This window comes from Heloderma suspectum, chromosome 11 (genome assembly GCF_057233095.1).
Source record: "Heloderma suspectum isolate Gila_16-S chromosome 11, 16-S_ref, whole genome shotgun sequence".
Classification (NCBI taxonomy): Eukaryota; Metazoa; Chordata; class Lepidosauria; order Squamata; family Helodermatidae; genus Heloderma; species Heloderma suspectum.
The window spans coordinates 5,514,267-5,539,323 of NC_139468.1; the positions used below are offsets into that span (position 1 = coordinate 5,514,267).

At 43.2% G+C, this 25,057-nt stretch overlaps 1 protein-coding gene across 2 annotated transcripts in view; it reads left to right on the forward strand.

Moving 5' to 3' along the window:
- The window catches only part of OTUD7A (OTU deubiquitinase 7A), a 213,649-nt gene that overhangs the window by 60,844 nt on the left and 127,748 nt on the right, over positions 1-25,057 (forward strand). For both annotated transcript variants that reach the window (XM_084816691.1, XM_084816692.1), the window contains one exon: positions 21,147-21,280. The gene's annotated coding sequence lies outside the window, so the exon portion shown is untranslated. Of the gene's footprint in view, positions 1-21,146; positions 21,281-25,057 lie in introns of those variants that run through there.

Genomic DNA, 25,057 nt, shown 5'->3' on the forward strand with positions numbered 1-25,057 from the left:
AACTTTTAAAATCTCTCTTGAACAACTAGAAAAAATGAGCACAAATTTGCCTGCTGCATTAATTAATTAGTTAATTAACATTTTTATACTGCCCAGTAGCCGAAGCTCTCTGTGTGGTTCACAGCAATATTGCAATCTGTTTATTAAGAACATAAGAAGAGCCTTTCAGGATCAGACCAAAGGCTTGTTGAGAACAGCATTCTGTTCACAGTGACCAACCAGATGCCCCAATGTGGAAGGCCCACAAGTAGGACAGGAGCACAACGGTTTCATTCCATTCTCTATACATTGTCCAGGATTTCAACACCCTTAATGTTCCCAAACTAAAATTTGAGGGGCATATAGTGGGATATGGACTTAGAAAAGCCAAATGTAGACGATTTAAAGTCTGTTATGCTTTTAAGGAGGGTGATCACTGCAAAACCTTTATATAGGGCCAGTTTGCACACCATGCTAAGCTACCCTGGAGAATAAGCCGCTATGGGTAACCCACATTACTCCCAACAGACGAACCATGACAAGACCGAGGTACTTTTGGTGGGAGACAAGAGTAGGTTGGGGGATGTTGACCTGGTGTTGAATGGGGTATGGCTACCCTTGAAAGACCAGGTCCACAGCCTGGGGGTCTTTTTAGACTCCCAGCTGTCCATGGAGGCTCAGGTGTCAGCCATGAACCGGACAGCATTGTACCGACTCCATCTGATACGGTGACTGCACCCCTACCTTCCCGATCATCTGCTCCCATCGGCAGTACATGCCCTGGTATCCTCTCATCTAGACTACTGTAATGCGCTCTCCGTAGGGTTACCCTTGAAGATGGTTTGGAAGCTGCAGCTGGTGCAGAATGCGGCTGGCTCGCCTGATTAAAGGCAGCCGCCGGCGAGATCACATCACTCCAGTGCTGAAGGAGTTGCACTGGTTACCAGTTGTTTTCCGGGCCAAATTCAAGGTGTTGGTTTTGACCTTTAAAACCCTATATGGTTCCAGCCCAGCCTATCTCAAGGAGTGCCCCCAGCAACACCTGACAGGCCGCTTAACAAGATCAGCCTCGGATGGCCCTCTCTCTGTCCCATCAGCCAGGACAGCTAGGCTGGTGAGAACGAGGGAGAATGAGTTACTGCATTTGCACAAATTTCTCCTCTGTTTACTGCCATGCCTTTAAATTTACGCCACCTTCTAAGGTTTTTTGTTTTGTTTTGTTTTTTTTAAACCATTGGGCAGATTTGCGCAAATGCTCTGAAGTGCAGTCAACCCATTTTAGGGGTTGACTCCCACCTAGGTTTAACATCTGTTGCAGCAAGCCACCGATCCAACTGACAGAGTGGAAGCAAGATTCAGCCACCAGTCCAGTCTGTGTATGTACATGGACTGCGGAGGGAGCACATTCTTGTCCTTTGCCTCAGGCACCAAAAGGTCTTAGGCCATTCCTGCTCCAGGGCATTTGGGTATCTGCCAGAAGATCCTGTGGGTGTCAGTTCCCTGCCCAGCTGTAGCTAGCTGTTCACGTAGAGCTGCTGTCACATACAAAATTAAAATTTTTGTAGGCCAACAAAACTTTTGTCCAGTGTTTGCCAATGTGTGCAGGTGGGAAATTGATATGGGCAGGGAACTGATAACTATCTGATCAAGTGATCAGACCGCTACCCAGGGCCCAATGGCTGTGCAAATGAGCCATCAGTGTTAATATTTAGGACATAGGAAAGGTGGTAGTCTCCTTAAGTATGTTGTGCATAAAGTCATTAAGACTTCACATGATTAGAATGAGATTCAGCTGTTAGAAAAAATAGTTAAAATGGTTAAAACTCCTAAATGTTTAATAAATTCCCTCCATCCTGTTGAACTGCACATGAATAATCTGAAAGTTATTGGAAGGCCAAGTATGAAAGTTAGTGCATTTGCCTTCTGCATGACATCTGCCAAGCAGCTGCTGAAGGCTAGCTAAGCTGTGTGCCACAGGCAAGCCTCCCAATCCTGCTTGGTAATATGTATTTGCATTATGCAGAATAAGTTTCTCATTGCTTGTTTTTGCCAACTCTGTATGCTTTGAGGGTAGTATAATTGAGAAAACAGTATGTCATTTTCAGAAAGCTCACTTCTGTCTGATGGTGCCACGGTTTGCTTGTGTGTGTCTTTCATTTTTTTTTTTAACACTTTACATTAGGCTTTACAGAGATAAACTGAAGCCTAATTCCTATAACTGTTTTAACATAGACATTTCCCACTTGCTTATGTTGTTTAGATGGTATATGTATGGAAATAACCGAAGACCCATTGTATTTTGGTAGCCACTTCCCTATGGTACTATTCCATACAGCGCTCTCTGTCTCTCACTTTGTGTGAATACACCAGCCACATGGTGGGCCCAGTCACATGACTCTTTCCTATATGAATGCCATCCTAGCAGAAGGGAAGTTGACATTCAGCGGGAAAGCTCTACACAATCTGTCCCCACCTATATGGTTGCAGCATTCACACACATAGTGGAGCCAGCACATGAGATTTTGCTGCCTGAGATAGAGCAGGAAATCCCTACCCCCTTCTGCCAAGTCAAGGTGTACCTGCAAGCATCCATCTCCCTCCCTTACAGTAAAAATACAATGGGTTGGATCCAAACTTAGTCATACTTAAAGTAGACCCACTGAAATCAATGGAACTTAAGTTAATCATGGTTAACCTAAGTCTCATTGATTGCGATAAGACAAACTTGTCTGAGTAAGCCAAGACACAGTGAGGAATTTAGAAACCTAAGAAGCTGCCTTATACTGAGTCAGACTCTTGGTCCATCTACCCCAGTATTGTCAACAATAACTGGCCGTAGTTCTACAGGGTTTCTGGCAGGATTCTTTCTTTATCCTACCTGGAATGCTGAGGATAGAACCTGGGACCTTGTGCATGCAAATCCAGGTGCTCTACCACTGAGCTACAGCCCTCAGTTTGAAATGATAAGAGTTATGAGAGTTAAAATCTTGGAGCAAAAATTTTAGTGGGATATAAGAAGCTTTGGCTATTAGCACTCTTTCCAAATTCCAGGCATCAATGGAATTTATTTTAAAATATGTGAATATGATTCAGAGACTATGGATTGACATAGTGAATAAATCTGATTAGTAATTGATTGGGGTGCCATTAACTATTGGTCAGTTTACTTGTTGTCTGCACAAGGAACCCCTTTCACACAAACCCACAACTGTATGGTAGCCACTTCCCTGTGGTACTATCCCATACAGTGCTGTCTGTCTCTCACTTTGTGTGAATACACCAGCTACATGGTGGGCCCAGTCACATGACTCTTTCCTATATGAATGCCATTCTACCAGAAGGGAGGTTGCTATTCAAGTGGGAAAGCTCTACACAATCTGTCCCCACCTATATGGTTGCAGCATTCACACACATACCATAGCTATGTATGATAGCAGCATGAGGAAGTGAAACTACAGGTGCATGTGAAGGGGGCTGTGGAAGATGCTTTAAATTGCATCTGCATAGTAGTTGTAGTTTGTGAGAAATCATTTGGTGGACCATCACATGATTTGGCCATCATCATGTGATTTATTTCCCTCCTGCTGCAAAACTTTCTTGTGGGTAGTTTGTACTGGCATAGCAAAAATCATATTGTGTTTGATTCATGAGCAGGATGAGCTGCTCCAACCAGTGGTTTGCTGTGTTGGGTGCCTGCTCTATGAATGGAATTTCAAGCAGCCCCCACATGGCAGCTAATTTGGGTGAAAGGGACTATTGTCATTTGTTATGGACAAACTGCTTGGAGGACGGATACCAGCCATTTGCTCTTCAGATCCTTCTCCATCCTGGCTTGAGAAATCCTCCAGACTTGGGCTGGGTATCAACCTCTGACATAGTCAGTGCCTCCTTGAGGGATGATGAGCAGGCCCAGGCCTAGGTATCCTGCTGCCTCAAGCGAAGTGGTAGTGCTGCCCTTGGTGCTGCTGCTGCTGCTCCAGTTCTTATGGAGGAGGAGGGTGGTAGCGGCAGTGGCAGCTCCTCCCCTCCCTCCATGCTCACCAGCTGCAGGGGCCTCCTGGAAGAGTTGGCCAAAATATTGCGAGAGCGGCTGGGAACTCTTGTGGTATTTTGACCGACTCTAGCAGGAGCCCGCTGTGGCTGGGGAAGAAGGTAGAAACAGCTGGCCAAACAGCTGACCAGCCAACAGGGAGGCAGGCAGGCCCCAGAGGAGGAAGAGGTGTTGGCAGCGGTGGCTCTTCCTCCCTTCCCTCCCTTCTTCCCCAGCTGCAGGGGCCTTCTGGGAGAGTTGGCTGAAATATTATGAGAGGTCTTGGCCACAGGAGTGGCCAAGACCTCTCATGATATTTCGGCTGACTCTGCCAGGGGCCCCCGCAGCTGGGGAAGAAGGTAGAAGCGGCTGACCAGTGAGCACAGAGGTGGGCAGGCACTGGAGGAGGAGAAGGCTCCTCCTCCCTTCTTCCCCAGCCATGGGAGTGACAGCTGAAATATCACATATTTCAATATTTGAAATATGCAAATATTGCAGTATTCTGGCCGACTCTGCCAGGAGGCCCCCGTGGCTGAGGAAGAAGGTAGAAGTGGCTGGATAGGAGGCTGGCTGGTGAGAAGGGAGGCGGGTGGGTGCTGGAGGAGGCATGTGGCAGTGACAGCAATGCTGCAGGAGGGAGAAAGATGCCGGCGGGCTGGGCAGGCAGTGCCATGCCCTTTGGGTGAGGAGATTGGCGCAATTCGCCGCTCTTCCTATTCTGCGCTGCCTGATGTGCCCGCATCAGTCTACATCATTGTAGGGCTGGCCCTGATTGTAGGGTTCCTTCGGCTTTGAAGAAAGCAGTGGTGAGGCCCTTGTTGAAGAAACTAAATTTACATCCTATGGTTTTGAATAACTACAGTGTCAAATTTTTCATTCTTGGGCAAGGTGCTGGAGCACGTATCATCCTCGTGTTGGATGATACTGATTCTTTGGATCCATTCCAATCAGGTTTCAGACCCGATTATGGGATGGAAACAGCCTTGGTTGCCCTGGTTGACGACTTATATCGGGGAATGGACAGGGGGAGTGCAATCCTGTTGGTTCTTCTGGACCTCTCAGTGGCTTTTGATACCATCAATCATGGTATCTTTGTGGATCATCTATTTGGGTTGGGCTTAGGAGGCATGGTGTTAAAGTGGCTCTGGTCTTTCTTGCAGGAGCAGTCTCAGAAGGTGGTGCTGGTGGACTTCTGTTCTACCACATGGGACTTGTGGAAAACCCAGGTGGCTGCAGTGTGCTGCAGGAGTGCATTTTACCAGCTTAGGCTAGTATGTCAGCTGTGGCCCTCTCTGGAGAGGATGGACCTTGCCTCAGTTATCCATGGACTAGTGATAATGTAATACACTATATATGCGGCAGCCTTTGAAGATGGCCTGGAAACTTCAGCTGATGCAGAATGCAGCCACCTGAGTGTTGGTGGGGGTGAGAGGTCATGTCATATAATGACTATACTGCACCAGCTGCACTGGTTACCAGTGTGTTTCCAAGCCCAGCGTAAAGTGCTGGTTTTGACCATTAAAGCCTTAAACAGGTTGGGACCAGATTATTTGAGGGACTGCCTTCTGCCATATCAGCCTGCCTGCACTTTAAGATCAACAGAAGCCTTTCTCACTTGCCCACTTTTGAGGGCAGTTAGATGGGCAAGTACATGAGAGAGGACCTTTTCCGCATTGGCCTCACACTTCTGGAATGGTTTGCCATGGGTGGGGGTGCAGGCATTAGGCCCCATAATTGCAGGCTTTTTGGAAGGCTCTATAAACCTACTTGTTTACTCCAGCCTTCACCTGATTGTGTTTTTTGGACTAGTATGCTGTGTAGCTGCAATTACATTGTAGGGTTTTAGTTACGTTTATTGCTCATGTTTGTTATTTTATGAATGTTTGTTGCCTTATTATTGTATCTGTTTTAGGAGAGCTTCTGCCCTGAAAGGTGGTCTACAAATATTTTAAATAAATAAATAAATAGTGTGTGCATTACTTTTGATGATCTTTAATTTCAGATTTTGTGCCTGATTATGGGATGTATGTGTGTGTGTCACATTAACAAATAGAGGACAACAAAAGATAAAAAAGAACATGCAAGAAGTTTACGTCTTCCTCTTTCTATGGCAAACTGAGAAAAGAATTGATCTGAAGAGCAGATTTGGAATTAAGAAAGCAATGTCCTTTCTACACAGTAGCAAAATGGAAGCAAACAGATATGTTAACAGTTAAACCAGAGAGTGTGATAATAGAGCTTTCTCTGCACTTTTCTTTTCAAATCTCCACATGTTTTAAAATTGGAAGTTTTATATATACACTTTACTTGCATTCTAAGAGCTTTAGAATGTTCTGTTCATGAAGAAGTGAGAGAGATTTGGGGCTTTCTTAGAACCTGAAGTGTCATTGGGCAAACTGCTGATACCAAGATGGGTTAGAAGAATAGCCTTTCAAAATTCTAGGCACCTCTTCCTTGAATATGTTCAGCTGAAGTTAGAATCTAGTCAACCTCTTTTGCAATGTTCAAAAGTTTAGTCATGTTTTGCATCATATATACTGTGGATGCGGAAAATTTGGTTAATATTGATGTTGACATGTAAATGTTTTCAATCCCAGATGAATTCTGTAACTGCCTCAAAAGATATATATTCACACTCTCAATGTCACACACACACACACACACACACACAGATTGAGCTTTCCTTATTCATAAAGGTAGATGCTGAAAATCATATTAGGTGACTGTTAGCATTCACTGGTGTATCTCTTTGATGGATTTTCTACATTAGGCATTTATCATGCGCTCGCCATTCCCTGCTCACGGTTGTTTACAGGTTCTTTAGACAATGTCGTGGCCCTCCAGTTTCGCTTCTGTATCTAACCAGCAGTTTCAGCGAGTTTTTTTAGAGCATGGAAAATGTGGCATTTAATTGTGAAAGTGAATGGGAGTGAGATTTCCTCTAGTGTATTTGCACTATTCTGCTATGCCACAGTGCTTATGTAGCAGAAAAGCCACAGGTTATGTAGCAGAAAAGCAGGAAAGGAAACACTCCCAATATAGTGCTTGAATCTCAATTCAGTGGTGAAACTGAAAGTAGATACAGTGTAGTAACAGCCTCCTGTAGAAAAGCTGTGAGTGTTTGGAAATTGACAAAATTTGTTTGGCATTGCCAGCATTCATATATAAATAATATATACTTTTTAGTATTTATTCAGCCCTTTAGTGGCCCAGTGCAGATTGCCATTTATATTGTACTACATTCCACCACATGTGCCTTTTTCTGCATAATTATTCAGTCCTTGATCTAGCTATGTAGCACTAAGTAACCATATGCTGCAAACATTTTTATCTTTTAAATAAACATTCACTTTTTTGACTCTCACAGTAAATGTGGATGGGTATTCTCATAAAAGTACCTTTCCTGACCATTTTACCAAGAAGTTTTTGCAGCACACATCAATCTAAGATGGTTACCTATCCAAATATCACATCGAAATTGCAAAATGGACAAGCTTCAGACTTCTAAATACATTAACCTTTGTTTCTATTCACTTTGCAAAAGCTCTTGTCCATATGTTTGCACATATGTATTATGTATTAGCTTGTTCTTTGGCTTTGACAGATCTAATTTTGCCTTACTTAGGTCCATTACAAATGCTGCTCATGTGGTCAGTTTCCTTTGTCTTATCCCTCTCCCTCTCAACATTTTTTTTTACTTTTCTCCCACTGGATCCTTCCTATTCTTCACTCTTATTTTGGCATTTTCAGACACGAAGCTTAGTGCAGCCTTTGCTTGCATTGGATTTGTAATATGAAATAAAATCTGTATAATGCTCACTCATATTATAAATGCCTCTCCTTTGCTTTCTCCATGTATAATTTATTATTTACAGCATTTATGCACCCCCCCCCTTTAGCCAAAAAGTTTCCCAGAGCCGCTTACAGAGATAAGAATCCATAATGTGGCAGTCTCTGCCCTCAGGCATACAATCTAATAATCGGACAATCACATAAACCTCATGAGAAAGGGTCAATGGCAATTTAAACTTCTAATGAAAATGCCCTTTAGAGTCTTTGTGGCTAATTGCCAGTTAACATTGTTTCATGGCAGGTTGGAAGTAAACCCATATCTTAGCTCCGCAGGTAGCTTCTGTTTCAGTCAGTCATCAATTGAAATTGCAGACCAGTATCTTTTTCCCAGTATGAAAAAGAATGTATGTACACAGTGGTTCTCAAATGAGTCTTTAGCTATGGTTGCAGGTGAGGCCACAGAATATGCATGAATAGCTCAGGTGTAATTCTGTCAGTTAGTGATTTGTGTGACTGTAGACCTTTCCCCCTTTTCTGTATAAGTCAACAGAGTCTAGCCCCTGCGGTAGCAGCTCAAGTATTTGGATGGGGAGCCTGAATAAACCCACCATCCACTCAGGATTGTTGGGTTGTTGTTTTTTATGCTACCTGCTGGAGAAGGCAGAAGGCACAATTTGAGAAGAACATAAGAGCTTTGTTAAAGCAGACAAAGGCCTATCTAGTTCAGCATTCTGTTCTCACAGTGGCCAAACTGATGCCCATGGGAAGCCCGTAGGCAGGACACAAGCACAACAGCACCCTCCCACACGCATTCCCCAGTGACTGGTATTGAGAGGTATACTGTACCTGATACTTTATATAATATACAGTCATCATGACTAGTATCCTTATCCTCCATGAATTTGTCTTTAATCTTTTTTTAAAGTTGGTGGCCATCACTACATCTTGTGGTAGCGACTTCCATAGTTTTAATACGTGCACTTTGTGAGGAAGTATTTCCTCTTGTCTGCCATGACTTTCCCACAATTCTCTTGCAACCTCACAAGGAGCAGAGGGTGGGTATGGAAATCCAGGCCCTGCTTAGAGATGTAAAGACTCCATTGGGCTTTGGATTTTGTCAGATCAAGTTACTGCAGCACCTGAGAATTTCTAGATGCAGTAAGATCTTATTCTTACATATCTGTTAACTCCTTCCGGCTCATGGTTCCTTCTGCTGATTGTATTCTACTTCAGGTCTGTTTCTTCAGAAATTGTGTTGCACCTCTCAGGCTTTCAGCCCAGCGGTAACTGGACAAACTGGTTTTTTTTTTTGTTTTCATTTCTATACCACCCAATAGCCGAAGCTCTCTGGGCGGTTCACAAAAATTAAAACCAAACAGCACACAATAAAACAATTTAAAATATATAGAACATTAAAACCACAATATAACAATACAACCACAATAAAACCTAGCAGCAGTGCAGGGATTTAAAATACAGATTTAAAACAGCAAAGCTTGAAGTCTAGAATGCTAAAATGCCTGGGAAAATAAAAAGGTCTTCACATGGCACTGAAAGGAATACAATGTAGGTGCCAGGCGAATCTCACTAGGGAGCTCATTCCAGAGCCAGGGTGCCACAGCAGAAAAAGCCCTCCTCCTAGTAGCCACCCGCCTCACTTCCTTTGGCAGGGGCTCACGGAGAAGGGCCGCTGAGGATGATCTTAAGGTCCAGGCAGGCACATATGGGAGGAGGCAATCCTTCAGATAACCTGGCCCCAAGCCGTTAAAGGCTTTAAATGTTAATATCAGCACTTTGAATCAGGCCCAGAAATGGACTGGCAGCCAGTGCAGCTGAAAAAGTACTGGCGTAATATGAGCTCGCTGGCCAGTCCCTGTTAACAGTCTTGCTGCCCTATTTTGGACCAGCTGAAGTTTCCGGACCGTTTTCAAAGGCAGCCCCACGTATAACGCATTGCAGTAATCCAGACGAGAAGTTATCAGAGCATGGATAACTGTAGCTAGGCTCCCTCTGTCCAGATCAGGGCGTAGTTGGTATACCAGCCTAAGCTGATAAAAAGTGCTCCGTGCCACTGAGTTCACCTGTGCCTCAAGTGACAGTTCTGGATCCAAGAGCACAACCAAACTATGAACGTGATCCTTTAGGGGGAGTGTAACCCCCTCCAGAACAGGTTGAATATCAGCTGTTGCATTTGGTTTACATATTGGGTGGTGTGAGTGTGTGCATAAAACCCATCACTCATTCATAGAATCATAGAGTAGGAAGGGACCATTTAGGCCATTGAGTCCAACTCTCTGCTCAGTGCAGCAATCCAGTTTAAAGCAACTCTGACAAATGGCTGTCTTGTCTCTTCTTGAATACCTCCAGTGACTGAGAGTCCATCACCTCCCTAGGCAGTTGATTCCATTATCGATGAATGTGTGAGGGCAAGAGCAGGAACATACCTGCTAGGTACACCCCTTACCACATGAGTTTGGTATCAGTTTGAATAGGGCCTATACACATAGAGACGTATAAGGCGTATATATGATCATAGCAAACACTCTTTTCCAACAGCACAAGAGGCGACTCTACACATGGACATCACCAGATGGTCAATATCGAAATCAGATTGATTATGTCCTTTGCAGCCAAAGATGGAGAAGCTCTATACAGTCAGTAAAAACAAGACCTGGAGCTGACTGTGGCTCAGATCATGAGCTTGTTGCAAAATTTCGGCTGAAATTGAAGAACGTAGGGAAAACCACTAAACCATTCAGGTATGACCTCAATCATATCCCTGATGAATATACAGTGGAGGTGAGGAATAGATTTCAGGGATTAGACCTGATAGACAGAGTGCCTGAGGAACTATGGACGGAGGTCCGTAACATTGTTCAGGAGGCAGCAACGAAATCCATCCCAAAGAAAAAGAAATGCAAGAAAGCAAAGTGGCTGTCTGATGAGGCTTTACAAGTAGCTGAGGAAAGAAGGGAAGCAAAAAGCAAGGGAGAAAGGGGAAGATATATCCAACTGAATGCAGAGTTCCAGAGAATAGCAAGGAGAGACAAGAAGGCCTTCTTAAATGAACAATGCAAGGAAATCGAGGAAAACAACAGAACGGGAAAGACTAGAGAAAATCTATTTCTATTATTAAAAATCAATTTTCTATTTCAAGAAAATCGGAGATCTCAAGGGAACGTTTTGTGCAAAGACGGGCATGATAAAGGACAAAGAAGGCAGGGACCTAACAGAAGCAGATGAGATTAAGAAGAGATGGAAAGAATACACAGAAGAACTATACAGGAAAGATTTGAATGTCCCTGATAGCCATGATAGTGCGGTCTGAACTTGAGCCGGACATCCTCGAGAGTGAAGTCAAGTGGGCCTTAGGAAGCATTACTAACAACAAAGCTAGCGGAGATGACATTCTTCCAGCTGAGCTATTTAAAATCCTAAAAGATGATGCTGTTAAAGTGCTGCATTCAATATGCCAACAAATTTGGAACACTCAACAATGGCCGCAAGACTGGAAAAGGTCAGTTTACATTCCAATTCCAAAGAAGGGCAACACCAAAGAGTGTTCATACTACCGCACAATTGCGCTCATTTCACATGCCAGCAAGGTGATGCTCAAAATCCTACAAGCTAGGCTTCAGCAGTATGCGAACCGAGAACTAGCGGAAGTACAAGCTCGGTTTCGAAGAGGCAGAGGAACTAGAGATCAAATCGCCAACTTTCGCTGCATCATGGAGAAAGCAAGAGAATTCCAGAAAAATGTCTATTTCTGCTTCATTGACTACGCTAAAGCCTTTGATTGTGTGGATCACAACAAATTGTGGCAAATTCTTAAAGTGATGGGAATACCAGACCACCTTACCTGTCTCCTGAGAAACCTGTACGAGGGTCAAGAAGCAACAGTAAGAACCAGACATGGAACAACCGATTGGTTCAAAATTGGGAAAGCTGTACGACAAGGCTGCATATTGTCACCCTGCTTATTTAACTCATATGCAGAGTACATGATGAGAAATGCCGGGTTGGATGAATCACAGGTAGGGATGTACGAAAGGGACTTACCTTGTCCCGCAGCTTTTTTCGCGGTGGGGGGGAGGCGCTTCGCTTCTCCCCCCGAAGTTCATGCGAGGGGGGGGAGGCTTCCCGCCTCGCCCGGCCGAAATTCAGGCCGGGTGGGAGGTGCCCCATCCCTCGCTGGCGAAAATCAGGCTGGGTAGAAGCGCCCCGTCTACCCGGCCGTGGAAAAAAAACAAAAAAAAACACCCCCGTGATAGGCTACGTAACGATTAACGTGGCCTATCACGGCTGACTTTGCAAATCTAGCCGTGATAGGCCACGTTAATCGTTACGTAGCCTATCACGGGGGTGGTTTTTTGTTTTTAACTTTCCTTGTAATGGCAGCGGTTGCAGCCGGTCAAAAGACCGGCTGCCGCCCCCGCCCCTGACGAAGACCCGACGAACCGCCGCTGGGACTCGCCGCCAAGAGGGACATTCGTGAAAGGTAAGTCCCATCCCGGGGGGGGCGGAGAATTTCACTGCCGATTTCGGGGGGCCGAATGTGTTGGCACTCGGCCCCCCGAAGTTTCGGGGAGAAATTCTCCCCCATCCCTAATCACAGGTCGGAATTAAGATTGCTGGGAAAATTATCAACAACCTCCGATATGCAGACGATACCACCCTAATGGCAGAAAGCGAAGAGGATCTAAAGAGCCTCTTGTTGAGGGTGAAAGGAGAGTGCAAAAGCTGGTTTGAAACTCAACATTAAAAAAACTAAGATCATGGCATCTGGCCCCATCACTTCCTGGCATATAGAAGGGGAAGAAATGGAAGCAGTGACAGATTTTACTTTCTTGGGCTCCAAGATCACCGCAGATGGTGACAGTAGCCATGAATTTAAAAGACGCTTGCTCCTTGGGAGGAAAGCTATGGCCAACCTAGACAGCATAGTAAGAAGCAGAGACATCACCTTGCCGACAAAGGTCTGTCTAATCAAAGCTATGGTTTTCCCAGTAGTAATGTATGGCTGTGAGAGCTGGACTCTAAGGATGGCTGAGCGCCGAAGAATCGATGCTTTCGAACTGTGGTGCTGGAGAAGACTCTTACGAGTCCCCTGGACTGCAAGGAGGTCAAATCAGTCCATCCTAAAGGAAATCCACCCTGACTGCTCATTGGAAGGACAGATACTGAAGCTGAAGCGGAAATATTTTGGCCACCTAATGCGAAGAGAAAACTCTCTGGAAAAGACCCTGATGCTGGGAAAGACTGAAGGCAAAAGGAGAAGGGGATGGCAGAGGATGAGATGGCTAGATAGTATCACCGATGCAATGAATATGAACTTGAGCACGCTGCGGGAGAGAGCGCAGAACAGGAAGGCCTGGCGTGCTATGGTCCATGGGGTCACGAAGAGTCGGACACGACTGAACGACTGAACAACAACAACAACAAGGCTCTTTCCATAGGAAAGGAAATCCTGGCTAATCAGGGTTCCTGCTTCCATGGAGGAGCCCTTTGCATGGATACCAGATGTGTGGTCTGACCAGCATGTGTACTGGTACTAGGTCATGCTAGTGTGCCTGATGTTGGGAAAAGCCATTAAAGGCACAGGAGCCTCTGTCAAGAAAGAAGCTGGGAGTTCTAGATCACTTTTCGGCTGTTGTATACTACCATAATTTTTGTGCTGTGCTGATGGAGCTGGTATAAAAGCTAGAAGAAAACTGCAGCATAAATAAGTCTATATGAGGCTATTTTATTTGTTCTGAACAATATTCTACAAGAATTTTGAAGAACAGAAACCATTTATAGCATAACTGTGAATGCTACTCCCTACCAAGTGAATTAGAGTTCTAGGATTTTATTTGTGGGGGTGTGGACAATTAGTCATAGTGAGCCTACTAACATTTGTTCTGGTTTCAAAATCTTACAGCTCCCACCTTTATTCATCCTTTTTTCTTTTTTTTAACTAGGCCTGAGTTTCCCAAATGGTACAGTTCCATATATGTCTCTCTCAGATTATTCTCCCCTCACCCCCACCCTGGCAAAACCTTATTGTTTAGCTGATCATTTCTCTCCTTCCTCCAATCCTCCCATGTCCAGTTTTTCCAGCCCCTGCCCAGGTCCTTCTCTCCTCAAGCCCAGTGACTCATTTCTTCCTTCTGCACAAACCTACATTATTGCTTCCTGTGGCTTTGCTGATTCAGGGTTGACAGCACTAGGCTAGTCATGGACTATTGGTTTGACTCAGTTTCTGTACTTGCTTTTGTACCAACAAGAATTCTGCAGCTGTTCAGAAGCTTACTTCAAGAATTTTCTTGCAGTAGGTGATTTTCTTTCTCAATTCAGGGACTGTCTTGATTGCTTCACATGGTTGTCACTCTAAGAATTATTCTCATTTATGAATTTGCAAATTCCATTTGACCAATCTAATCTTTCTTTAGGACCCAGTTCCACTAGCAGCTCACCTCTTTGGTTACGTTCAGACAAATTGTGGCTCCTCAGGTTCCACCTGAGGAGTAGGGGTAGACCCAGGTAGGGGTTTGGCAGACCCAGCTCTACTTTGTTGTTCAGTTGTTCAGTCGTGTCCGACTCTTCATGACCCCATGGACCATAGCACGCCAGGCTTTCCTGTCCTGCGTTCTCTCCCGGAGTGTGCTCAAGTCCATATTCATTGCATCGGTGATGCTATCTAGCCATCTCATCCTCTGTCGTCCCCTTCTCCTTTTGCCTTCATTCTTTCCCAGCATCAGGGTCTTTTCCAGAGAGTTTTCTCTTCGCATTAGGTGGCCAAAATATTTGAGCTTCAGCTTCAGTATCTGTCCTTCCAATGAGCAGTCAGGGTTGATTTCCTTTAGGATGGACTGATTTGACCTCCTTGCAGTCCAGGGGACTCGTAAGAGTCTTCTCCAGCACCACAGTTCGAAAACATCGATTCTTCGGCGCTCAGCCTTCCTTATAGTCCAGCTCTCACAGCCATACGTTGCTACTGGGAAAACCATAGCTTTGATTAGACGGACCTTTGTCGGCAAGGTGATGTCTCTGCTTCTTACTATGCTGTCTAGGTTTGCCATAGCTTTCCTCCCAAGGAGCAAGCGTCTTTTAATTTCATGGCTACAGTCACCGTCTGCGGTGATCTTGGAGCCCAAGAAAATAAAATCTGTCACTCTCACTTAATGAATTCATTTGAGTTTGCAACCTACTGCCTATATTATATCTATTCCTATATTTTGGGGGTCTAGGTGGGCCCTAAATTATGGCATGATCTCCCCAACGAGGCCTGCCTGGTGCCAGCATTGTTATCTTTTCGGTGCCAGGTTAAGACCTTTCTGTTCTCCCAGGCGTTTGGCAGTATATGATAAGTGTTTAATCGATCCTGGAATGTCTTATGGTTATGGTTGTTTGGTTTTGAGATTGCTTGTTTGAAGTTGTTTTAGATAACGTGTTTCTTTGTGTATATTCTCTGTTTTATGTAAATGGTTTTTAATCTCTGTACATTGTATTTTTAATGTTTTTAATCTTTGTAAACCGCCCAGAAAGCTCCAGCTATTGGGCAGTATAGAAATGTTGTTAATAATAATAATAATAATCCAATATTATTGTGAGAGAGGGAGAGAGAAAGGGAGGGGGAGTGGTAATAACAGCTGAGCAGTGGGGAAGAAGGGCAGAGCTAAAGATTAACTTTATCTTCAGCCAAGCCCCCTTTTCTCGGTTACTCAGCTGTTCCCTACTGAGCAGCACAGGTGGGAGGCTTAACCCTTCCCACTGCCATAATCCCAGTAAAGGTTGCCTCCCTTTTGCTATTAAGCTTTTTCCTAACCTTAATAGCAGTGGTGTGTGTGTGTGTGTGTGTGTGTGTGTGTATGTGTGAGACTTTAATCACACACTCCCCCCTCCCCCCCATGTGCACAACTGATTGGCAAGGAGCACCTGAACTGCGGAGAAAAGTAGGCTGCCGTCACACCCAATTTCGCCCACTTCTTAGGTCACATAATATTAAACAGCACCTGTAGATCCTCTGAACTACAGATAGAAACCAAAGGCATGTTTCTTGGAGCGTATGCATAATAACCAGACAGTGTACAAAATGCAGTTGAGATGTGCACATTCCCCAAGGCCTATTGGAGAGTATGTATACTGACCAAGACATGTGCATAATTCCCTCTTCGTGGACAGATTATATATACATTTTCCGTGATGCACGGAGAATGCGCACAATGGTCAGTTTGTATGAGTGTTAGCCATTCAACTCACATTAACCCCTATCACATACATGGTGGGAAACCTAGATTTGCCTCTGCGTGATGTCTGAAATAGTGCCATGATGTTTGATGTTGTCATAACGAGAAAGTCTTCAAAACCTCCAGTGGATTTTGGCAGTTTGCTATCCCTAAAAAAGACCAATGTGTGACCTTTTTCTTCCAGAGTACCTTGTTGTTGGTTTTACTGCATAGAATAGCAGGGAATACGGAGAAAACAAATTGTCTCTTAACCATTTCATTTGATAATGAAATGGTAGATGTCAGCCCTCTAGTGCCTCTTGTTTTAGCTCATTATAATCCTGCAATTGCAGTAGTGTTGCTTTCACAGGAGTCTTTGAAGAAATGCTGTTAATTAGCATTTAATAAACATGAGGTTAAGCATATATAACACAGATTACAATAATTGTGGCTGTTACTGCAACTTGACAGAACTAATGAAAATAGTTGCTTTCATTAAAATTTCTATAGTACTTTCAGTATATAAATTACCCTAAGATTCTTCTGTCATTTTATCTTTATAGCGATCTCAATGCCCTGTGAAGTGGCATTTTGCCCAGAGCTGCCAGTAAGGTTCATGGAAGAATAGGGATTAAAAGCCAAGCTACGTGGTTGTGTGTGCATGCATGTTCATGTATATATACACAGAGACTCAGGTGTATTAGGGAGAAGGTTCTTGCCTAGTCTTCTTCCTGGAATGCTAATTTAGAATGTATAGGGGATTGTTTACATTGAGAAGCATGGAAATATGCGATTTCTCCTACCTGAAGTCTCATGTTAATACTGTCCAAGAACAGATGCCTCACAGAAAGCTGCTGTTCATGGCTCTGAGCACAAAAATGCTCACACATGAAAATTCAAAACTTTTTACTGAGCCATGAGGAATATTGAAGGTATATTAGAGTTATTATGTGCCTTCAGGTTGCAGAATAGGTTATCAGTTATTCATGGCTGTTTCTTACTGTTCTTAACCCATGCTCAATGAATCCTAACACTGGCTCACTCTGATATCTTGTGTTCTCCAGTCACAACAGGCTTTGTGCCATTACCCATGTTGTTGAATATATGGTTCATGAATATGGGACATCAACAGTGGCAATTTCAAAACCACCATGGCCAAGGTTCATGATGGGTTTCCTTTTGCTTAGAAAGGGGACCTAGTATACATCCTAGTGTAGTCCACTGTGCGGTGGACATGTTTTGTACATCATAGAGCTTATACTGAGATATTTCTGAGACAACTCGTTGGGTGCCTGAGGATGCAGTGAAAACCTCTGGCAATCCTGGTGAGCCACAGTGAGCCTAAGGCTCACATACTTCCCCTCCTCTGGTACAGCAGTGAGGAGTTTGGAAGTGTTACTTCCATTTTAGACTAACTGCAGCTTGTTGTGATGTCCAAACCCTATCAAATTGCAGTTTTAACTAGATATGGGGACGGGGTATTTGTTTATTTCACATTTTAATATGAACTGGCCTACTTCACACTTCCTGAAGTAAGTGAACCAGAACAGAGTTATCCTTCAGTTTTCACACTTCCCTGAATTTTTTCCAATTAAAACTGCATACATTAGGGAAAATTCCACACAAAAATGTATGTGTTAGGAGAAATGCATACAAGAATGTGTGCACTGGGTGCTTGTCATGGTGGAACTTCAATTATGGAATTACCTGTTCGGAGAAATCCATCAGGCCCATTCTATAGGAATTTTTGGAAGGGTGGTAACATCTCACCTTTTCCCTAATGTTTTAAGCTGCTTTGAGGGCATTTTTTTGGTTTGAAATACAGCCTATAAATATGAATAAATACTTTAGAGAAATACGGATGTATTGGAATGATTGCTTAGAATCACAATGTTCCTACTCAGGCTAAAAGTAAGACATGAGTAGGACTTGAGTCTGTAATGCTGTGTCTTTTGCCAGTGTTGTAGTTGATGTTAAAGAGAGCACCCAGGCAGTGTTGACATTACATAGACTAGAATAATTGTGGTCCACAGGCAACAGTAGCAGCTCATCCTTGTAATACTAAACATGGTTTAGCATTACAAGGATGAGCCTTGTTTAGCATTATGTGTGAATGCAGTCTTTGTCTGAATTGCTTGCTTTCTGAAAAAAGCAGTGTAATTCTGACTTCCTTTATGTGATAAGTAATTAGAATCTACCTTAGGTTTTGCCTTTATTGATTGTTAATACATGATTGCCCCTTTAGGACAAACCAAGTGGAACTCTGGGAAAAGAGGGGATAGCAGACTCCAGGACACTTCTGTTAAAATTCTGACAGAATGTGGCGGTCTGCTGAGTTTGAGAATGTTTTCAACATTAAAAGTATATTTTCTAGGAAGATAAGAACATAGGAAACTGTCTTATACTGAGTCAGAAAGGGAGGTGGGGTTGCACTATATGTGAAAAATACATATCTCTGCACAGAAATACAGGAGGATGAGCTTGGTAGCCCCATTGAGAGCATCTGGATCAAAATAAATGGAGCAAAGAATAAAAGGAACCTGGTGGTCAGAGTCTACTACTGGCCAACCAATCAAGGAGAAGATGAGGATGAAACTTTTGAAAAGCAAATAGCCAATGTTTCAAGAAGCATGATGTAATAGTGATGGGGGACTTCAATTTCCCCGATATTTGTTGGGAGACAAATTCTGCAAAACATGGCCCCTCCAGGAAATTCCTGACTTGTGTGGAGGATAATTTCCTCCTACAGAAAGTAGAAGAAGGAACTAGAGGACTGGCTATCCTTGACTTGATCCTAACCAACAGAGATGACTTAGTGGATAAAGTAGCAGTTACAGGAACTCTGGGGGAAAGCGACCATGTTATACATGGCACCTACAGACCAGTCAGTCTGACATCAATCCCTGGGAAAATTCTGGACCAGATGACCAAGCAATCCATCTGTAAGCACCTTGAAAACAATGCAGTGATTACTCAAAGCCAACATGGATTTGTCAAGAACAAATCCTTCCAAACGAATCTGATCTCATTTTTTTATCAAGTAACCTTCTTTGTGGACTGTGGAAATGCTATAGACATAATATACCTCGACTTCAGCAAAGCTTTCAACAAAGCACCCCATGATATCCTGATGAGCAAACTAGCTCAAAGTGGCTAGATGAAACAGTGATCCGGTGGATCCACAGTTGGCTACAGAATTGGACTCAAAGAGTGCTTATCAATGGGATTTTCTCCAGCTGGGGAGAGGTAACAAGCGGGGTACCGCAGGGCTCAGTCCTGGGCCCAGTGCTCTTCAACATTTGTATTAATGACTTGGAGGAGGAAGTGCAGGGAATGCTGATCAAATTTGCAGATGACACAAAATTGGGCGGGATAGCTAATACTTTGGAAGACAGAAACAAAATTCAAAGTGATCTTTATAGACTGGAGCACTGGGCAGAAAACAACTGAATGCCATGGGTCTGATAATAAGAATTCCTTTGGAATCTTGTGTCACCACCTTCTTAGTTGTATCTATACTTGCTTGAAAAAGCACTTTGAAATTATGCTGTATGTACAGGGGTCTGTTTGTTACAGCTCATTTCCAGAACCTGTTTATTTTAATACCAAAACAGTGTCTGGAAAAGAAAAGTGCCTCTGAGTGTGATCAGTCTTTACCCTTACCTCCACAGCCTGTCCTTGCACACTTAACAGTGTGTGTCTGAGGCCCTTTGTACTCATTCATTCATTCCTCTCTCTCTCTCTCTCTCTCTCTCTCTCTCTCTCTCTCACACACACACACACACACACACACTGTGAATTGGTATAAAAGTGAAGGTCCAATCCTATTGATCTTTTTAATTACCTTTGTAAAGTGAACACATAATCAAATCAGCATTGGTTCCCAGAGAAAGCTGTCATGTGGGAGCAATGCAAGGAAAAGATTTTCAGCCATTATTTTGATGTATGTGTTATTGTGCAGACTCTGTCCTGCAGCACTTCATAGTCAATGAAAGGTTTTAGTTATTCAGCTATTGTGCGCGGTCATTCTGCAGTGTATGGGTAGGGCTGAATGCACAGAGCGTTTAAAGCTCTCCACCTTTCTTCCCCATACTTTATCTAATGATTTCTTTTAACTCTTGTCTTACTGTCATCGCACAGTGCAAGCTTATATGCACTGTTAGCTCCCTTGTCCTGAGGATATGGAGATGATACAAGAAGATCTTATTTTCCACTTGCTTCCATTTGCTTTAGAGCCAGTCTGTGTACTTATCTGTATGGGAAGTTGCTCCCTTGCCATATACATCCATCTGATCATACAGAGAGTTTCCTCTGCTGCTCTGGATGCTGCCAGGAATATTCAGCACTCACATGGAAACTCTCCACATGATCAGGAGACCATGTTGCACTAAATTATAGCTAAGCATAGACAATCAGTATGAGGAAATTAAATTCCATGCAGATAGGTTCAGCTTTCCCACTGGCAACAGTAATATAGCACAGAGTAGGTAAGGAGTTGTGTGCAGCACCATCTCCACACATGACTTGGATGGTGGTGATGATAGTGCAGAGTTCTTGGTAGTTCAAAGTTCACCCTGACATCATACCAATCCAATCTGAAGAGGCTTCCCCTGATCCTGATCAAGGTGAGAAGACAGTACATGTACACCACTGAAATTATATCTGTACACATCCTAAGAGGTAGTCAGCTAGATTACATCTTGAGCCAGAAAAGCTGGAACAAATAGTACCTGCCTCCATCACCTATTTCCCTAGGCATTCCTCTCCAAGCAAACACCACTGTAAGGAATGCAATCTAAACAACCTATCATAAGCATGAAAGCTCTAATGGCTGGAATTTGGGTCTTTGGTATCTTTGCTTTCTTGTGCTTCCTTTTCTATATAGTTGCTCTCCTGGAATATTATCTCACGTAATTGTTTGTGTACTGCATGCAAAGCAAGAAGCATTACTTTCTGCTTTGGGTAGCAAAAGAAGCACAGGAAAATGCAAATAATGGTTGGTTATTCATATGTGCAGGTGTATCCCAGATAATACTTGTAGCTAATACACTATGCCCACTAAATACAAGGTGGGCTGAATATGGTGATAGTTCAGACATGAAGAATTTCATTCTAACAGACATTCTATTTCCTTACAGATTTCTCAGGGGATACAACTTATTCACACATGTTCTACTGTGATAAAAATGAGCTGTTGTCTTCACTGAAAACTAGCAGCGTAAGGTCCATCTGACGTGTACTACGCAGAACTGTTACTTAAAATCTACTGAAAGTAAGTCAAATGAACCACTTCAAGATTGCCTTAATTCTCTCTCTATTTTTGGCTCAAGAGCAGACAGCCTTAACAAGTGCACTAATTTTAGTAGGTTAAGGCTGCTGCTGTTTGTTCTTAAATGAAAATATTGGAGAAATAGATAATAGAGGAAGAGATGCCTATGTGGTACTTGTTACAAGCATGGACATGAACCATGTGACAAAATGTTTTAGGTCTTCTCTCTGTAGGTGACATTGGAAATTTACAGTAATAATATTGAGCAAGTCCGTAGTACTGACTTGGGGGGTTAACTTTTTTTGTTTCAGTGTTTATGTTTTCTCCTATTTCTCTGGAGCTTCATTGTGTTCAGTGCATTAGATTATTATTTATTTCAGGTTTGCTTACTACCCCACTTCTCCAAGGGTCAGCACAGATTACAAGACTTTTGAAAACCAAAAGCTTAAAAAACAAAACAACTCCTTTTCCCCTAAACCAGGAATTATAATTCATAAAGACATAAAAGATTATCTCCCAGAATGGTTTATGTTCCTCAGTGAATGAAAACACCCACATACTTGCACGCATACACTACTGACTGATTGAAAACTGGCCTGAAGAAGAATACTGCTATGGTATCCCACAGAGAAATATATTCCATATAGCAGAGAAAAAGAGGCTCATAAGAAATGCTTCTTCGAAGAGGTAACAAACTTTCTTAGATGTGGATTGAATGTTCATTAACAGCCAATCCATATTGCATCTTTTCTAGGCACCAGGTGTCGCTTGTGAGTAGAAATATGGAGTATGAATGACTAGGGATGTACGAAAATCACTTACCTGTTCGCGGATTATGTTTATGGGGGGGGAGGCGTTCCGTCCCTCCCCCCGGAATCCTGGACGGGGGGGGGGAGGCGCTCTGTTCCTCCCCCCCGGAATCCTCCGCGGCCGGCTGTGCTCCGCGGCAGCTCCACGGAGCAGCCGGCCAGGCCCGGCCAGGCCAGAGCCGTCCGCAGTTGGATTTCTGGTCATGGAGTGCTCCGGGGGGGGGGACGGGGGACGCATACGCAAATGGCGGCGGCTACGGTCGCCGCCATTTGCATTCCTTATTTTTGACGTCTTAATCTACGTAAATATTTACGTAGATTAGACGGCGAAAATAAGGGGAATGCAAATAGCGTAGTGGACGCTATTTGCGTTCCCCTTATTTTGGCCGTCTTAGTCTACATATTTATTTACATAGACTAAGACAGCCTAAAATAAGGAACGCAAATGGCGGCGGCCATAGCCGCCGCCATTTGCATACGTCTTTTTTTTTTTTAACTCAGACATTTTAGGCTACGTAAGTTTTTACGTAGCCTTTCACGTGTGTGTAAAAAAAACCCCAAAACGGCAAATGGTGGCGGCAGCCGTCCAGAAGACCAGCCGCCGGAGCCGCCGCTGGAGCCGCCACCGCCTGGAAGATCCACCCCAGGTAAGTCTCGTCCCCGGGGGGATCTTTGGGGGGGTTGGGGGGGTGGCAGGCCGTTCTGCCACAGATTTCGAATGCCAGTGCATTCGGCCTCCCTGAGATCCGTGGCGGAATTCTCTGCCATCCCTATGAATGACTTATATCCTCAATTTGCTCCCATGACTTGATCACTCCAGAATCCAGGCAATGGATCACTTTAAACTCCTTTTTGCAGGCTAGGAATTTGTTGCTTCAAAGGCTTGTCCTCCTAAGCCTTAAGCCCTGTTCCTACTCTTATTACGTATAAAGCACTGACCACTACCAATCCTCCCCTGCTTCCTTTTCCATTGATCTCTTTATTGCCACTAAAAAATAGACATGGGAATATTATTTTTAATAATAAAAACCATTCTAATAAAAAAATCCTTTCTCTTTTCCAAAGCATCTGGAACTTCAGATTTTACTATTGTTGGTAATGTTGACTATTTAGTTTTGTAGTGTTTTCCTGTGCCTGTCTGCTGTATTCTCTTCCCCTCCTTTTGGTTTTATTATGTGATTTTAATAGAATGTATGCCTTTCTGGCAGGGATTTCCTGTTTTATTGTTTTATTAGTGCAGTGCCATGTGCACTGATGGTGCTATATAAATAAATAATACTAATAATAAGAAATACAATTTAAATGATGTTTGGGAGTAAGTTAGCAAATGAGAGGGATAATAAAAAGTTCACCTGCCTTCCAAAAGGTTCCTGTTGATGTTCCTAAATAGCAACTTGCTGGTTTTAGTATTATGTTCATAGCCAGTTTCAGCTAGCCTTTCCCCATAAATAAAAGCCACATCCTTCAGGAAACCCTTGTTGCTTCTTGATCAAGGTGGTGTTTCCTTTTACAATGTAATACAGGCGTGTTTAACTTTTTTCATCCCGAGGGCCAAATTCCATATCAGAGGAGCTCTTGGGGCTGCATTCCAGTGGTGAGTGGGTGCCAAAGGCAAAGGAGGCAGAATCAAAAATAGGATATTTTAGCTTAAAGCTCCTACAGCCAGCAATTAAGTTTTAGGAGAAGCATTTCAGCCTATTAGAATGTGGAGGAAACTGCACAAAAGCCAGGAAACTAACAAACAATTAGTGGTTGGGGGAAAGGGGGTGAGTCCAGGGGAAGAGGGCATGGCTATTCGGGGAACCCCAGTGGGCTGGATTGGGATCATAGATTTGGCCCTTGGGCCTGAGGTTCTATACCCCTGATGTAATATGCACTGGCTTCTGCACATAAATGTTAGTTGCAAACAGCTTTCCGAATAGCGAAGTACTACATCTCAGTTCTGAAGAAAATGCCTAATTATCAGGGAATTAGGCCCATTCAAACATCTGTCTACCTTTTCTCCCATAGCTTTGTTATAAAGAGTGGAATAACCAATAGAAGCCTGGGGTTCTGGTGTTACCCTCTGTGCTTATCACATCACTGGCATTCCACAGTGGAGCCAATAAACATTGGGTTACATGAACATGGTGGCTCCTTGCATTGCAGGCCTTCCTACTTTGCCCTGTGAAGTGGGAAAGATTGCTTGGGGGTGAGTGGGATGTTCTTAGTTATACAATCTAGCACATTACAAAGAGATAAGGAAGGCAAAGAAATTGACAATCAAACATGTATATTTTAAAATGGTCATGTGGTGCTGTCATAAAGCAGAATAACAAACAAATTTATTGCTTTTAGTTAACACTTTGACTCAAGATTAATTCTCCCTGAAATGAGTCAATGCTGCAGTTAGCAGTTTTTTTTAAATAGACTAATAATGAAACACAAAAAATAGCAAAAAGTTAAGTTACAAAAAAAAACTATTTAAAAACATTTTAATGATAAGTATGTAAACTAATGCAATCCAAAGATCAATCTGCTCTTATTAAGGAATGTAACTAATTTTGAAATATAGATCACCTTAGAAGTTATCCAGCAACTTACAGTGTGCTAGATTTTAAACATGGATGTATACACTTCAAATGAAAACAATAGTTTTTACTCAGTGTAAAAAAGATTGACTTGAGGGCTAGGAGGAATATTTTTGGGGATCTCCTGAACAAATTTATCTGGCTTGGACAAGAATAACATCAGACAAGTGGGTACTAACTATTATTCATCAAGAATACAAAATAGAATTCAACACTCTCCCGCCAATAGGTTCGATACGGACCACACCATCTTCTAAAGCCCTACAGGAAGAAACACAATCTCTTCTAATGAAAGGAGCTATTCAGCGCCTCCATCCAAAGCTCAGTGTGGAGGGCCTCTTTTCCGGGTACTTCACCATGCCAAAATGGGATGGGGGCCTTAGACCCATTTTAGATCTTTG